We start from the raw sequence: 14,039 nt of genomic DNA, 5'->3' as shown, positions 1-14,039 counted from the left end.
AATGTCACAGATAGTATATCTGTTTCAGAAAATGGCACTTCGAACGAATCCGCACCAAACATATTCAGTCAATCAGAGGCCATAATACCGAAGACAATGTATGACAGGGCATAAATAATCAAGATCCCCTCCCTAAACTTTAGCTTGCTTAAATTCTTCCTAAATCATCCCCGTCTTGTGATAATATATACCATGACCCTTTCATTTTACATCATAGGATGCATTGGGACTGCCACAATGTCGACTAGGAGAGAAAACCCCATTGAACAAAATGTGTATTGTCTGTCACAATCGCCCACAACCAAACTGCTATCTAATTAGTCACTGAACATTAACCGTCTTACAAATTATGGGAAACAAAAGAAAATGTTGCCTCTAAAAAATCTGACATTGTTCTCATCCACAAGACCCCTCTGTTACACTTAGAATAGGATGCTCTTGGAAGGGAATAGTTCAGACATGTGGTCTCTGCTTCCTGTTCCTTCCATGAGACTGATACAGCCAACCCCCCATAGAAACAAAGGGTAGCAGTACTCTTTAATAAATCTCTCACCGTGTTTCCAACATTTGGGCCCTGATTTATACTTTTTGGTGGAAAACTGCACTATCGCAGTTTTGCACCAAAATGTTTAACACTGGCTAGCACCAATTCTGTGCACTAGCCAGGGGACATATTTATGGAATGGTGCAAGCCGGTGCAAAGGGTAGGCTAGTGTAAAAAAAAAATACCGTTAGTGGGGTGAGGCTGGCAGTATGGGAGAAGGGGGGTTTGCACCAAAAAAATAATGTTAGGCAGGTGAGAGTAAAAAGAAAAATTACTCTAACCTGCCTGGAGTCATTTTCTGATGCAAAACCATCCATACCACATGACTCCCATCTTAGTAAAGACAGGAGTCATGCCCATCACCCCAATGGCCAGCACAGGAGACTAGGGTCCCTGGGCATGGGCATTGCACCCTGTGCCATGTATGGGGGGCAATTTCAGAGCCCCCTAGGACACTTTAAAAAATAAAATAAAATACTCATCTGTACTTACCTGGGATGGGGTCCTCCATCCTCCACTGTCCCTCTAGTGTGGGTGTCCCTGGGGCCTGGGGAGGGCACCTGTGGGCTTATTCCATGGTATTCCACCATGGAAATCGGCCCATAGGTCCCCTAACGCCTGCCCTGACCCAGGCGTTAAAAAATGGGGCAAAGCAAGCTGTGCACCATTTTTTGACCCGTCCTCCCTCCCGTGCACCATTTTTGCATGGGAGTATAAATAAGGCATTAAGGCCATAGAGTCATTTTTTTGCATGGGAATGCCTACCTTGCATCTCAATAAGGCAAGGTAGGTTTCCACTTCCAAAAAATGACTTTAAGTCCATAAATTTGGTGCTAGATGGGTCTAGCACCAAAGTATAAATATGTAGTTAGTTTTGCACCGAATTAAAGTTAAAAAGAATTACGCTAATTTGGTGCAAACAGAGCATAAATATGCCTTTTAGATTGACAGATTCTGCCAATATGCCAATGCAAAAATAAAATTGCAGGATTGCTTCCACATTATCCTTCTTCCTGAAAGCTAAGCAAAAGATGGCAGCATTAGGTCGATGTGAGAAAACAGGGCTGATTGCAGAGGCCTCCTAACTTTTTGCCCCCATTTTCCACTTTATGCTAGTGTTTTCCTGACTCTGATGGTGCCCTGGGTACTGCTAACCAGTCTCAGGGCCTGTGCTCTGTGTAAAATCAATATGCAAATTAGGCTAAGTATAATTGGCTAAGTTAACCTACCTATAAGTCCCTAGTATATGGTAGGGCATGTAGGTTTAGGGACCACAGCATAGGTAGTGCACTGCTGAGGTGCCCAGTGTCATTTTAAAGGCAGGCCTGCCTTGCTGGCTGCTTTTAAATTAAAGTTATATGCAAATTCAACTTTGGAATTAAAAGTAGTTCCAAAGTCTTAAACTACCTTATTTTTACATATAAGTCACCCCTAAGGTGTGCCCTATGTGCCCCTAGGGCTGGGTGCCATGTAACTATAAGCAGGGACTTTACAAAAATAGTTTTATAAGCCCTGGTGAGGTAAAAACAGCCAAATTCTTTTTTCCCTCATTGTAGTAAATGGCCTTCATAGGCTAGAATGGGGAGACTTTGTTTTAAATGTTAAAGTCTCCTTAAAAGATGCATACCAGGAATTTGGTATCAAATTAATTGTTGTAACAAATCCCACAACTTCCAGTTGTTGGATTTAATATAACTTGTTCAGGTAAAAAGTTTTAGACTTTACCTAAAAAGTTGCCAATTTCAGCCCTGCATTGTTTTTGCTGCTGTGCTCTGATTGGCCAGCCTGTAGCAGCTTAGCCAAGCTGCCTTGATGAGGTGTGAAGTGACCTGGCTTCACACAAAGGAATGTGCCTGTGGGAGAGAATCTCCCCTCAGCAGATGGTGAGGCAGGAAGGGGGAGGGCTGCCAAACTGGTCTTCAAAGGCAGAGAAGGACATTTGGAGCAACCAGCAACACCCCCACATCCTGCAACCCCAGACAACTAGGTGCCCCCTTGGTTAGATTAGGAGAGGGCAGGAGAGGGGTGTGTTTATGATTTTTAGCCACACCAGTGGGTGGGCTCAGCCAGATGTAACCTCCAAAAATCAGATTCAGCCATGTTGGATTTTTAGAGAATGTTGCCCTCTGGGATGGATTTTTGCCACACTTCCCAGGAAGTGGTCATCGCAGGGGTAAGGACCCTGCACCTGATTGGAGAACCATGACCCCCCTGCTTTTCACCCAGGAGCAAGGATAAAACTGGCAGACCTGCACCCACACCTCAGATCCCCACCAGATTTCAACAAGAAAAGAACTAAAGGAGAAGAAGGACTGCCCTGCTGGACCCCTGGCCTGCACCTGGAACCTGCACTCAGAAGGACTGCACCAGCTGCACACTTGGGCTTCACCACAAGAAGGACTTTGCCTGGCTTCAACTGGTTCAAGAAGGGACTCCCTGTTTGCTACAAGTGAAAAATTGCTATCCAGAGTCCCCTGCACCAACTCCTGAAGAAAGTGGCCAGCTGACCACTGTCCAGTGGCTAAAAAGGAGTTTGCGCCAGGTGCATTCTGGGAGTGGTAGTCCGCACCCCCCAAGGACCATCTCAGAACTTCTGGACCCTTAGGGTGAGCTGTGGACCCCAAAAGAACCTTAAAAGAACATATGGGTGAAGCCCCAGAAGTTTGGAGAAGATTTGAGAATTTTTGTAAAAAAGCTCTATAGAGGGACCGACCCACCGCGGAAATTCTAGCCGGCTTGCCTCAACCGCGACCCGGCCTGATTTGGTGGTTCGTCCTGGTAAAGAAAAATCTCCGAAAAAGAGACTAAGTCCGAAGGTAAAAAGTTGACCGGGACCTCCCAGCCATCGTATCCGAGAAGGGCTCCATGGACGTCGGATCAAGATCCAGGTTTACCCCGGTCGAAGGATTTTCACCCCGAAAAAACGACTAAGTCCGAAGGTAAAAATCTCCACCGAGGAATCCAGCATCGCGTATCCGGAGAAGGGCTCCAGGAGGTCGGATAGGACTGGCAGGTTCGTCCCACTGAAGAAAATCTTCAAAATAAAGTCTAAGTCAGAAGGTAACTTTTTAACCGAGGCCTCCCGCGACCTGTAGCCGAGCAGGGCTCCATCGTGGCCGGCCTGAAACTTTGACTTTGCCCCGGTCGAGGTGCAACCAGATGACCCGATTGGCGCTTTTTGTTTCTAAGCGCTAGAAAAATAATAATTCTTTAAAAATTCATATCTCCGGTTCCCTTTATCCGATTTTATTCGTTTTTGTGTCATTTTAAAGATAAAAATATAAACTATTTTTATTAATTGGTTTTGGATTTTTAAACTGTTTCCTGTGATTTATTTGATTACTGTTTTGTGATATTTGAATGCTTTACTCACTGTCTCCTAAGTTAAGCCTTGACGCTCGTTGCCAAGCTACCAAGGGTTGAGCTGGGGTTAATTTACTGAGACCTAACTGGACCTAAGTGGAGGTTAGTGGCTTGTTGCTAGGTGTAGGTACCTACCTGCCCTTACCAATAACCCATTTTCCAACATTTTTGGTGGCAGCGGTGGAATCCTGTACTTGTGTTCAGTATCACGTTACAGTTTTAAGTAAAACAAATTAAAAATCCTTTAAATTGTCTTAGTGCAAAAATTATTTTTTTTTTTTTTTTAAATTACATTTTTAATTTGGATTAATTTCTATAATTGAATTTTTGTAATTTTTCTAAATTATTGTTTCCAATTTTTGCAAAAAGTTTTTGTTGACACAAAACTAGGGAACCATGGAGCTTGATCTGGCTAGCCTACCCACACTGACAGTAGTCCAGCTTAGGGGGTTGTGTACGGAAAGAGGGTTGCCTGCAACCACTGACCTCAGGAAGCAAGTCCTGATCAAATCCCTGACAACATGGGCTGAGGCCCAAGAGGTAGACCTAGGGGAAGCTCCGGAGGAGGAAGAAACAGGGGAGGGTGCTAGCTCTAACCACTCAGGGGAGGGAGGGCATCTGAGCCTAAGTGAGGATGAGGAAGAACGGTCCTCAGTAATACAGTCACTAGGGGCAGACCCAAAGCTAGTGGTGGGAAGGGGGTCCCTTCAGGAGGAGAGAACCCATCCATCAGGGAAAGAGAGCTGGAGGCCCAGCTAGCATACATAGCTTTGGAAGCAGACAAGCTGGCCCTAGAAAAGAAAAAGTGGGCAAAGAAAGAGAAAAGAGATGGTGGCAGCGACAGAGAAGTTGGGGTGTCCATGGGTGGGGGAGTTTGCCCCAGATTACCCAAGGGGGTGGTTCCTGCTTATGTAGAGGGGGATGATATAAACAAGTGGTTGGAGGCCTTTGAGAGGGCCCTCCAGATGAAGAGAGTCAAGCCTCAGTACTGGGGTTCACTTCTTTGGGAGTTAGTTCCCAACTCTGGGAGGGATAGGCTCCTAACCATGAGGGGGGAGGATGCAGACTCATACCCCAGTATGAAGAGTTGCTTGACTAAAAAGTTTGGTCTGACCCCAGAGCAGTATAGGCTCAAGTTTAGGGACACCCAGAAGGTCAGTACCCAGTCTTGGGTTGACTTTGTAGACACCTCACTAAAGGCACTAGAGGGCTGGATTATTGGTAACAAAGTAAATACTTATGAGGGGTTATACAATCTGATCATGAGAGAGCACATTTTGACCAATTGTACCCAAGAAAGGTTACGCCAGCATCTAGTGGACTCTAAGCAGACCAACCCTAGAGAGCTAGGGGAGGCAGCTGATGAGTGGTTGAGAACCAGGGTGGTTGTCAAGTCCCAGGTGGGAGACTCCAAGAAGGGGGGGTCAGGTCCCCAAAAACCTAAGGAGGGAGGTGGTAAGCCCACCACAGAGACTCCCTCTGTACCCCAGAACCCTAAGAAGGAGGAGAGTAAATCCCACTCCCACTCTGACAAGCAGAGACAGGGAGACCCAGGGTTAAAAAAGCCCTTGGACAGTAGGGCTTGCTTTGACTGTCAGCAGACAGGTCAATTCAGAGGGGATGCAGCCTGTCCAAAGAAGGTGGTTAGCACTGGGCTGTCCAGTGTAGCCATGGAGGAGGACTCCTCAGATGATGAAGTCCTCCTAGCATTGAGCTGGGAGACAGGACCAGATGGTAAGCTGGTGATCCCTGAGGGTGGAAGTAGGCACTTCCACCCCATTCAGGTGAATGGGATCCCTACCACTGGCCTGAGAGACACCTGTGCCAGTCACACTATAGTGAGTGACCGGTTAGTGACCCCAGACATGTATGTCCCAGGAGAGACAAGGAAAGTCAGGATAGCCACAGGGGAGGTCACCACCAAACCTGTAGCCAAAGTGCCCCTAGAGAGGGAGGGTATCCTTGACTGGTTTAGGGTGGTAGTCAGTGCTGACCTCCCCCTAGATTGTATCCTGGGCAATGACCTCCCAGAGGTGGGTCTGGTCCCAGATGGGGCGGTCGCCCAGGGCGCCCCCCCAAACCAAAGTCCTAGGGAGTCAGTCCCTACAGTTAGGAGACAGGGGTCCCCAAGAAGAGAAAAGAAGAAGAGGAAGGGTAGGCCACTCTTAAAGAGAGGTCCAGGGAGCCAAAGGCCTTCTGCCCCAGTAGGGGGGGAGCCCAGAGTTGGCACTGGTGAGGCCTCCCCTGACCCCAAGGAAGTCCTGAGTAGTCAGGCAGCTGTCCAGATGCAGGGTGTTGCCCTTGCACTGACAGAAGGGAGAGTGGAAGGAGGGTGTCTGCCACAGGAGGTGGTAGCCCCCCACTCTAGACAGCAAGAGGGGTGCCAGGACCCCAAAGTTGCCCCTAAAGCAGCTCAGCCACCTGTCAGTGGAGAGCTTAGGGTGTGGTTCTGGGTACTGACAGCTGTCAGTAGCCTCTGCTTGGTGCTAGCCTTCCTGGCAGCACTGTACTTGGCCTGGGAGGCAGACCCCAGGGCCAATAGCAAAGTAGGCCCCCTGACCCTGTTGGTCATGGTGGGGTTGCTCAAGTGTTGGGTGACCTCTTTGGGTAAGCTAGGTGTTGCCCTAGCAAAGTTAGGAGTAGGGGAGGTGGGCACCTCACTACCCAAGTTGGCAGAGAGAGAGGAGGAAGACCCCCCTAGAGGGAAGTTTCAGTTTGAGATGGGTCCTTTCACTGTTGGGATGGCTTCACTACCCAGAGGGAGTGACCATGACAGGAGGATGTAAGGCAGAGTAGGCCCTGCAAAGGGACAGCCAGTTTTCTTCACTGTCTTCCTCGCCTAACAAGCCAGGAAGACTCTCCCAGGGTTGGGCTGAGTCTCCTGGGCGTGTGGGCTGGGGGGGGCTTGTGTGAGAAAACAGGGCTGATTGCAGAGGCCCCCTAACTTTTTGCCCCCATTTTCCACTTTATGCTGGTGTTTTCCTGACTCTGATGGTGCCCTGGGTACTGCTAACCAGTCCCAGGGCCTGTGCTCTGTGTAAAATCAATATGCAAATTAGGGTAATTATAATTGGCTAAGTTAACCTACCTATAAGTCCCTAGTATATGGTAGGGCATGTAGGTTTAGGGACCACAGCATAGGTAGTGCACCCATAGGTGCACTGCTGAGGTGCCCAGTGTCATTCTAAAGGCAGGCCTGCCTTGCTGGCTGCTTTTAAATTAAAGTTATATGCAAATTCGACTTTGGAATTAAAAGTAGTTCCAAAGTCTTAAACTACCTTATTTTTACATATAAGTCACCCCTAAGGTGTGCCCTATGTGCCCCTAGGGCTGGGTGCCATGTAACTATAAGCAGGGACTTTATAAAAATAGTTTTATAAGCCCTGGTGAGGTAAAAACAGCCAAATTCGTTTTTCCCTCATTGTAGTAAATGGCCTTCATAGGCTAGAATGGGGAGACTTTGTTTTAAATTTTAAAGTCTCCTTAAAAGATGCATACCAAGAATTTGGTATCAAATTAATTGTTGTAACAAATCCCACAACTTCCAGTTGTTGGATTTAATATAACTTGTTCAGGTAAAAAGTTTTAGACTTTACCTAAAAAGTTGCCAATTTCAGCCCTGCATTGTTTTTGCTGCTGTGCTCTGATTGGCCAGCCTGTAGCAGCTTAGCCAAGCTGCCTTGATGAGGTGTGAAGTGGCCTGGCTTCACACAAAGGAATGTGCCTGTGGGAGAGAATCTCCCCTCAGCAGATGGTGAGGCAGGAAGGGGGAGGGCTGCCAAACTGGTCTTCAAAGGCAGAGAAGGACATTTGGAGCAACCAGCAACACCCCCACATCCTGCAACCCCAGACAACTAGGTGCCCCCTTGATTAGATTAGGAGAGGGCAGGAGAGGGGTGTGTTTATGATTTTTAGCCACACCAGTGGGTGGGCTCAGCCAGATGTAACCTCCAAAAATCAGATTCAGCCATGTTGGATTTTTAGAGAATGTTGCCCTCTGGGATGGATTTTTGCCACACTTCCCAGGAAGTGGTCATCGCAGGGGTAAGGACCCTGCACCTGATTGGAGAACCATGACCCCCCTGCTTTTCACCCAGGAGCAAGGATAAAACTGGCAGACCTGCATCCACACCTGAGGAAATTCGATTTTTAATACGATCGTATCGACCCGCCATTTTGTGGCCCGCCGCCATTTTATGTTGCCTTCACTCAGGCAGCACAGCGAACGAAGTCCATTCTGCCTTTTCTGCTTATTCTGCAACATGGTGTTCAAAACAGCCTTCTGCCTCTATCTTTACAAGGCTGGTATTAAGGTCTGACCGAGTACACTAATCCCTGTCTGGTTTTCTAATCCTTGTTTCAACTATCTGTAGGCTCACACTATTCTCCGCCGATCTTATCTTATCGTCTGGCCTTCGCTGTCCTTTGCTAGTATTCTCTCATTTCACAACTGTCCTCCAAACGCACACAAACTTATCACACCACATGCAACTTCGTTGTGGATCGGTTAATGAATTAGTTCAAGGGAGGGGTGACAAACACAGCTGGAGGGAAGGCAACCTTAAGTCACTTGATACTTTGTTTTCCAATTCCTTCTATTGGTGCTGTCTTGTTTTCCGACATTTCTATTGGCTCTGTTCTATCTTTACATTATTCTTACTGGCTCCTTTCTATGTGTTCTGGGAGTGTATGTAGTTAATAAATGGTTTTTATACGGTATATAAGATTGTGCGCCACAAAGTAAAGTGGCAGTCTCCTGAGAACATACCTTGTGTACTTCTTGGACAACTGTACTAGCTGCAGCTAATAAAATCTGATCTTTTACGCCTGACAGAGTGTCCCGTGTCTCTGTTAGTTGAGGCAGGTGAATCCAAGGAGATTTCAGGCGTACCCTGCGCCGCCAGGCCCATAAGGTTCTGGTTCTTCACACCTCAGATCCCCACCAGATTTCAACAAGAAAAGAACTAAAGGAGAAGAAGGACTGCCCTGCTGGACCCCTGGCCTGCACTTGGAACCTGCACTCAGAAGGACTGCACCAGCTGCACACTTGGGCTTCACCACAAGAAGGACTTTGCCTGGCTTCAACTGGTTCAAGGAGGGACTCCCTGTTTGCTACAGGTGAAAAATTGCTATCCAGAGTCCCCTGCACTAACTCCTGAAGAAAGTGACCAGCTGACCACTGTCCAGTGGCTAAAAAGGAGTTTGCGCCAGGTGCATTCTGGGAGTTGTAGTCCGCACCCCTCAAGGACCATCTCAGAACTTCTGGACCCTTAGGGTGAGCTGTGGACCCCAAAAGAACCTTAAAAGAACATCTGGGTGAAGCCCCAGAAGTTTGGAGATGATTTGAGAATTTTTGTAAAAAAGCTCCATAGAGGGAACGACCCGCCGCGGAAATTCTAGCCGGCTTGCCTCATTCGCGACCTTGCCTGATTTGGTGGTTCGTCCCGGTAAAGAAAAGTCTCAGAAAAAGAGACTAAGGCCCTCATTACGACCCTGGCGGTGTAACACCGCCAGAGCCGCTGTAGGCGGGAGCACCGCCGACAGCCTGGCGGTGCCCCGCGGGGCATTCTGACCGCGGCGCTTTGGCCGCGGTCAGAAAGGGAAAACCGGCGGTCTCCCGCCGGTTTTCCACTGCCCCTTAGAATCCTCCAAGGCGGCGCAGCTCGCTGCGCCGCCGAGGGGATTCTGACAATCCCTACCGCCATCCTGTTCCTGGCGGCTCGGCCGCCAGGAACAGGATGGCGGTAGGGATTGTCGTGGGGCCCCTGGGGGCCCCTGCAGTGCCCATGCCAATGGCATGGGCACTGCAGGGGCCCCCGTAAGAGGGCCCCTAAAAGTATTTCACTGTCTGCTTGGCAGACAGTGAAATACGCGACGGGTGCAGTAGCACCCGTCGCACCTTCCCACTCCGCCGGTTCGATTACGAGCCGGCATCCTCGTGGGAAGGGAGTTTTTCCCTGGGCTGGCCAGGGAAAAACTCATAATACCCTCCGCGGTCTTCTGACCGCGGAGCGGTATTATGGAGGGCGGCATCCTGGCGGGCGGCCTCCGCCGCCCGCCAGGGTCGTAATGAGGCCCTAAGTCCGAAGGTAAAAAGTTGACCGGGACCTCCCAGCCATCGTATCCGAGAAGGGCTCCATGGACGTCGGATCAAGATCCAGGTTTACCCCGGTCGAAGGATTTTCACCCCGAAAAAATGACTAAGTCCGAAGGTAAAAATCTCCACCGAGGAATCCAGCATTGCGTATCCGGAGAAGGGCTCCAGGAGGTCGGATAGGACTGGCAGGTTTGTCCCGCTGAAGAAAATCTTCAAAATAAAGACTAAGTCAGAAGGTAACTTTTTAACCGAGGCCTCCTGCGACCTGTAGCCGAGCAGGGCTCCATCGCGGTCGGCCTGAAACTTTGACTTTGCCCCGGTCGAGGTGCAACCAGATGACCCGATTGGCGCTTTTTGTTTCTAAGCGCTAGAAAAATAATAATTCTTTAAAAATTCATATCTCCGGTTCCCTTTATCCGATTTTATTCGTTTTTGTGTCACTTTAAAGATAAAAATATAAACTATTTTTATACATTGGTTTTGGATTTTTAAACTGTTTCCTGTGATTTATTTAATTACTGTTTTGTGATATTTGAATGCTTTACACACTGTCTCCTAAGTTAAGCCTTGACGCTCGTTGCCAAGCTACCAAGGGTTGAGCTGGGGTTAATTTACTGAGACCTAACTGGACCTAAGTGGAGGTTAGTGGCTTGTAGCTAGGTGTAGGTACCTACCTGCCCCTTACCAATAACCCATTTTCCAACAGTCGACATCAACTGATTCTGAAGAAGATTAGAATCTAGTACAGGCTCATTAATTGCTCATTCTGGTACTCCAGCCATTTTTAGAAAGCCGAAGAGAGGCCTCTTTTTGGAACTCCTACACTGCCACTGTCACATCAAACCATGGAGACTTGACCATCCATTACTTTTTCTTGTCATGCCCCCACAATACAAAAACCCAATCTGACTTTTTTTCCTTCTCGTTATCTACAGTTGTAAAACCAAAGCAAGAGGAATCGCTGCCCATGCTCCAGTTTCAATTCATCTACACTTTCAACTTTAATAATACCGGTCTCTAATGTGGCAGATGAATGCCAGTTTTAATAAGCAGCATGTGGCGAAAAACATTTGATGGCCCCACACAGCCTGAAACGAACACTCTGTCACATAATCCATGTTATGGGCTACAGGGTAAGCCTACCTGCAATGTATGGTGACTATAGAATACAATAGGAACCGTACACAACACAAAGAATCACAATTTTAGAAGCTTTCATACACTGCCTCCAATGTCAAAACCAAACTGGTGGGGACATTACACTCCTTTGACCATTGCTTTCTACCAAATATGAACTCAACAAGCACTTTACATTACAATCCAAGAAAGTGCTACATCATCTCTGTTGCAGACAATATGAACATCGAGAAAAGGCAGAAATATTTGTGGCATTATCTCTCAAACAACTAAAGGCCCTCTCAAATGTCCCAGCAATTTGATCATCATCAAATGAGCTAATAACTCTCTCCACAGATATAGTAAAGGAATTTGTCTCATTGCATACTTGTTTCTACTTCAAAATCCCAGTCGAGCAAAACCATGAAGTAGGCCTACTTCAAAGCAAAGTCTCTTTTGATTGTGAAATCCTGCTTTGCCCAGACCAGGCCCCAGACACTCACCAGGGGGTTGGGGACTGCATTGTGTGAGGGCAGGCACAGACCTTTTAGGTGTGAGTGACCACTTCTCTCCTCCCTCCTAGCACAGATGGCTCATCAGGATATGCAGACTACACCCCAGCTCCCTTTGTATCACTGTCTAGTGGGAGGTGCAACCAGCTCAACTATCAAACTGACCCAGACAGGGAATCCCAAACAGGCAGAGTCGCAGAAATGGTATCAGCAGGAAAATGCTCACTTTTTAAAAGTGGCGTTTTCAAACACACAATCTTAAAATCAACTTTACCAAAAGATGCATTGTTAAATTGTGAGCCCACAGACCCCAAACTCGACATGTCCATGCGCTCCCAAGGGAATCTACACTTTAATCAGATTCAAAGGTAGCCCCCATGTTAATCTATGAGAGGGACCGGCCTTACAACAGTGAAACACGAATTTAGCAATATTTCACTGTTAGGACATATAAAACACATTACCATAGGTCCTACCTTAACCATACACTGCACCCTGACCTTGGGGCCTATCTTAAGGGTGCCTTACATGTAAGAATAGGGAAGGTTGAGGCCTGGCAAGTGGGTACACTTGCCAAGTCGAATTTACTGCACACACAGACACTGCAGTGGCAGGTCTGAGGCAGGGTTACAGAGCTACTTATGTGGGTGGCACAACCAGTGCTGCAGGCCCACTATTAGCATTTGATTTACAAGCCCTGGGAACCTCTAGTGCACTGTACTAGGGACCTTCTAATAAATCAAATATGCCAATCATGGATAAACCAATTACATACCCATTTTGTAAAGGAGTACTTGCACTTTAGCACTGGTTAGCAGTGGTAAAGTGCCCAGAGTAACAAAACAGCAACATCAGAGTCCAGCACACATCAACAACCTGGGAAACAGAGGCAAAAAGTTTAGGGAGACCACGTAAAGGATGAAAAGTCTAACAAGAGTGCAATGGGAGATAATAGGTCTGGGGCAACACAAACCATATGCTAAGAAAGTGGAATGCGAATCATGAATTCCCCCCTTGGACAAGTGTAGTGTGTGCAGAATTGCTGGGAGAGTAAGAAAACAGTAAAGGTAACTAAATTGCCCCAGCCCAGAAAAGCAAGAGTAGAGTACTGCAAGTTTCCTTAGGATACACTACATTTTTGGGATTTGGCAGCAGCCAACCAAGTCTGCAAACAACAACTGCTGGATTATTGGACCTGAAGACCTGCAAAGGGCAGAGACCAAGTCCAGAATCAAAAGAAGTTCCAGGAAGGACGGGAGCTCCTGCCAACCCGGAAGAGGGTGCAAAAGAAGAGTCCCTGGTTGGACGAAGACTGCAGTAATGCAACCTAGGAAGATGCCAGCGGGTTCCTGCATGATGCAAAGGATGTCCCACGACGTGAAGATGGCTGCAGATGTGATTTAGTGCTGGAAGTCGCCAACAAGCCTTGGTTATGCCAAAAGTGCGTTTTCTGTCAAACTGGCACTGGCTGGACCCAGGAGGGACCTGGGGGCCTCAACTCTGTGTGTGGAGTGTGTGAGGAGGAAGAGTGGGCTCTCAGCACTTAAGAGAGCCCTTAGGATGCCAGTCAGCACTGACGGGAGCCCCAGGACATGGGGACAAAGGAGGTGCAAAATGTGGTTGGTGCAGCACAACAAAGGAAGGTCCCATGCCACCGGAGAAGAACTCAGCGAGTTGAGTGTCACAGGATGGAGTGCTGGAGACCTGGGCCAGGCTGTGCACAAAGGAATTTTGCAAATAGTACACAGAGGCCTCAGGAGGTGAAGAGGACGCAGTACACAGCGGTATCATAGCTCTCAGAGAAGGCAAGTTCTTACCTCATCCAAATTGCATTAGCCAGACCTCAGGACAGTCCTTAGGAGCATGCTCGTCGCTGTGAGAGGAGTCCAAGGGTACTGTTCATCATATTGGAAGGTGCCTGTGTGAGCAGGGGAGTGACTCCGTCCTCCCACTGTAAATTTCTTCGCTCCTTCTGGTTCGGGATGAAGACAGGGAGTCCTCAGAGTGTGCATACTGTGGAAACTGTTGAAGTTGCTGGTTGGAGCTGAAGTTTCAGAGGAAAAGTATCCCTTGTGGATACTTTTTTGCTGTTACAGTGGTTTCTGGAGCAGGCTACATTTAATCCAAGGTCAGATGATGAAGTAGTAGTTGCAGAGGATTCCTTAAGGAAACTTGCAAGCAGAATCTGAAGATAACCCACAGGAGAGACTTTAAATAGCCCTGAGAGGGGGATTGGCTACCTTATCAGGTAAGGGCCTATCAGGAGGGGTCTCTGATGTCACCTGCTGGCACTTGCCACTCAGAGCCCCCCAGAGTGCCCCCACACCTTGCAAAGCAACATGGCTGAAGTCTGGGACACACTGGAGGAGCTCTGGGCACCACTCCTAGGGTGGTGATGGACAGGGGA

The sequence above is a fragment of the Pleurodeles waltl genome, chromosome 1_2 (genome assembly GCF_031143425.1).
Source record: "Pleurodeles waltl isolate 20211129_DDA chromosome 1_2, aPleWal1.hap1.20221129, whole genome shotgun sequence".
In the NCBI taxonomy this organism is placed as follows: domain Eukaryota; kingdom Metazoa; phylum Chordata; class Amphibia; order Caudata; family Salamandridae; genus Pleurodeles; species Pleurodeles waltl.
The sequence above is the reverse complement of the archived record's forward strand: the minus strand, read 5'-3'. Positions refer to the sequence as shown.